The 3,742-nt window shown below is 34.2% G+C and overlaps 1 protein-coding gene across 1 annotated transcript in view; it reads left to right on the forward strand.

The window, feature by feature from the left end:
• The window catches only part of PCLO (piccolo presynaptic cytomatrix protein), a 483,434-nt gene that overhangs the window by 78,970 nt on the left and 400,722 nt on the right, over nucleotides 1–3,742 (forward strand). The window lies entirely within an intron of this gene.

Here is a 3,742-nt window from a genome sequence, read left to right on the forward strand (position 1 = left end):
AACAGAAAAGCAACAACAGTATAATGTCCGTTCAGAAGTAAACAATTATTCATTCTAAAATCATGTTGAACTATGCTGAGATTGAATTTGCAAGGTACATAGCAGTATTTTTTTTCCCCACCAATCTAGCAAAACTTTTCCTAATAGATCTTAAAGTACTAAATGCAATTCTCTCTTTGAATCATTTCAGGTCTACTTGTTTGTTTGATTTAAATTATGTTATTCTTTTGACTTTGAAAAACAAAATAGAAGCAGTGATATTATCTTTTCAAAAAAATAATTGTGGTTTTATTTGAGGTTAAATTATTATCAGTGGAGGATTAACATGTCTACTAAGAAATGGTAGGCTTCAGAATACCTCTGGGGAGGATGATCCTAAAATTAACAAGTTTGGAATTTTTCAGCGTGTAAGGTAGGATGGGCTCGTGATTGACAAAAATAATTTTGGAACATTTTCTGAGAAACAACAGATTTTAGCCACTGACAAATTAAAATGTCACAATTTCTTTTGCCAAAAGTAAAAACATGTACCGTTCAAATGATCTTTCACTTCATTTCCATATTAGTTAGCTAACATCCATCAACAGATTGCTAATTAGTAGGCTTTGTCTGTGTTGATATTTATGTATTTAATTTAAAGTTATAGTTGTATTAAGAGAATAGTTGTGATTCAGTGAGTATAAATTTAAGTAGTTATTAGTTTAATATATAAAATATAATGACAATTTGCTATCGTATATTGAATGATAAGCATTAATTGAATTTCTTAGGGAACAGATAATCATCTAGAAAACATTGAATTGAAAGTTTTCTCTGGGTGTAATTTGCACTGTAACATTTGTTAGGAAGCTGACTATCCATATAAAAGCACTCAATTGTGAGTCAAATTGTTCATGTCATCTGCATTTGGTGGGTTTGGAAAGTTTGTTCAATTTTTGTTAAATTATGAGTTTTCAATTGTGTGCATATATATTTTGACATTTATTTATTCAGTACTTGTGAGGTTTTGAGCTGTGCAAATAAGTTTAGGCTCAATAAATTGAATACTAAGGATATTTTTGAATCAGGAATTCGAGCCAGTTTAAACTGGTTCAGTCATAGCAGACAAAGCAAAACCAGAACAGACCTGTAAAATGTGGGCTATATGGAACACTATCTAGAAAGGGGAAAAATTATGAGTTGAAGTCTGGGAATGGGAGACGTGGAGAAGGCTTAGTGGTCCCTTTCAGGAGCCTGATACTTGATATTTGATTATTGATAGGACTGTGGGGAATAACACACCTTCAAAACAGCACAGTGGCTGCCATCTTAATCCAGGCAATGCTGTTTTGACTCAGATAGTGAAGACATGTGGTTGCTTTGCAGTGCATTCAATGCCCTTATTTTGTAATAAGGAAACTAAGATTTTAGCAGGGCAAGCCCATAATTTTTTCTGTTCTAGTTAACATTCTGGTTCACCCAGATTTTGAAAATTCAAAATTTTGAATTTTGGTGCAGTTTCTTCAGTGATAACTGAATCATGCTGACCCAGTTTGAAACCAAAGCGACCATTTATCTTTGAGTTGATTTCAACTCATGGCCACATCATGTGTGTCAGAGGAAAACTGCCCTTCATAGAATGTTCAGTATCTAATTTTTGGGGAAGTAGACCTCTAGGACTCTTCCCAGAAGCCCATGGGTAAACTTGAAAACCAACCTTTCCATTAGTATCTGAGCACTTGATTAGTTTCATCACCCAGGACTCCTACAGCTATCATACTGATAGCTTTATTATTCAGACTTGTCAGAAACATTACAGAAATATCAGATTCATTTATGTAACTACTTTACCCATACCAAAATTGACTGAGATTGAGCCAATTTCTTTCTTACTCATAGTTTTCAGTACAGTGAATTAAAAATGAAGAATTTTGTTTTATGTGTAATTTTGAAGACTGAATACACTGGCAGAGCATTTATAATATTTTTCCCCTCAGACTTAAAAAAGAAAATGGACTTCTGAGCCTATATTCTATTTTCATTTCTAAGACTGTATTTCTGTCCTGAGATAATTTCATATGTATAGTAAGCATTTTTTCAATCTGTTAAAATTGAAGAAAACAGTTCAAGTCTTGTATTTCAATATTGAAGGATTCTGCGGGCAATATGTTGACTGATGCAGGAAGCATCAAAGAAAGATGGAAGGCATAGAGTTACTGTGCTGAAAAAAAAAAAAAAAAAAGGTTGATATACAGTGATTTAATGAGATAGCATAAGAACTGATTGTAATGAAGGGAGAATTCCAGGTTGCACTGAAGACATTGGTGGAAAGCAAGGATACAGGAATTGATGGACTATCAATGAAATCATTCAAAAAATGGATGCAACACTGGAAGTAGTCTATCATCTATAACAAGAAATTTGGAAGATAGCTACTTGGCCAACATATTGGAAAAGATCCACATATATGCCCATTCCAAAGTAAGGTGTTTCAACAGAATGTGGAACTTACAAAACAATATCATTAACATCACACACAAGTAAAAATTTTCTGAAGATAATTCCAAAAACGGTTGCAGCAGTGCATTGACAGGGAACTGCCAGAAATTCAAGCCGGATTCAGAAAAAGATGAGTCGTGATGAATATCATTGCTGATATCAGGTGGATCTTACCAGAAAGCTGTTTAGCTGTGTTTTATTGACTGTATAAAGGCATTTGATTGTGTGGATCATATAGGATTATGAAAAATGGGAGCTCCAAAACTAATGATTGTTTTCATGCAGAATCTGGGGCAGGCATTCCAATAATTAGGAAAACTATGTGTCAGGATTGTGTAATTTCATCATATTTATTCTACCTATTTCCTGAGCAGATAATCTGAGACGCTATATTACATGAAGCATTCGGCAGCAAAATTGGAAGATTTATCACCAACCTGTGACATACCTTACTTGCTGAAAGAAAAGAGAACTTCTTGCACTAACATATAAAGATTAAAAAGAAATAAAAACAAACAAGCAAACAAACTTCAGCCTTCAATATGGATTATATTTTAACATAAAGAAAACAAGAAACCTCACAACTGGGTCAAAAAGCAACATTATGATAAATTTGAAAAAGACTGAATTTGTCAGCTATTTCATTTCACTTGGATTCACAACACCTGTTGGAATATCAGTCATTACATCAAACAATGCATTTTCTTGGGTAAATCTGCAAAACATACCTTAAAGTGTTGAAGAGCAAAGATACTACATTGAGGACTAAAGTGCACCTGACCCAAGCCATGGTATTTTCAGTCATCTCATATGTGTGCTGCATATGGACAGTGAATAAGAGGACACAAGAAGAATTGACACCCTGGATTTATGGTGTTGGGAGAAAATATATAACTGCTAGGAGAATGAACATATATGTCTTGAAAGAAGTACAGCCAACATGCTGTAGAAAGGATGGCGAGACTTCATTTATTGCACCTGGGAAATGTTATCAAGAGGAAACAGTCCCTGTTGAAGGACACCATACATGATGTGGTAGTTAAGGTTTTGTGTCAACGTGAATGGGACTTTATGTGGTTACAATTCTCAATGGTTTGGCAGTTGAGGTGTAACTTATCTCCCATTAAGTGATTAGATTTAATAAACCAATAAGAGGATTAAGGGTGGGATGTTATTGTTGTTAAGAGTCTTGGAGTCAGTTCTAACTCAATAGTGACTCTGTATAGGGTTTCCAAGGAGTGGCTGGTAGGTTTGAACCAACAAT

Source organism: Chrysochloris asiatica, unplaced genomic scaffold (genome assembly GCF_000296735.1).
Source record: "Chrysochloris asiatica unplaced genomic scaffold, ChrAsi1.0 scaffold00010, whole genome shotgun sequence".
Taxonomy (NCBI): domain Eukaryota; kingdom Metazoa; phylum Chordata; class Mammalia; order Afrosoricida; family Chrysochloridae; genus Chrysochloris; species Chrysochloris asiatica.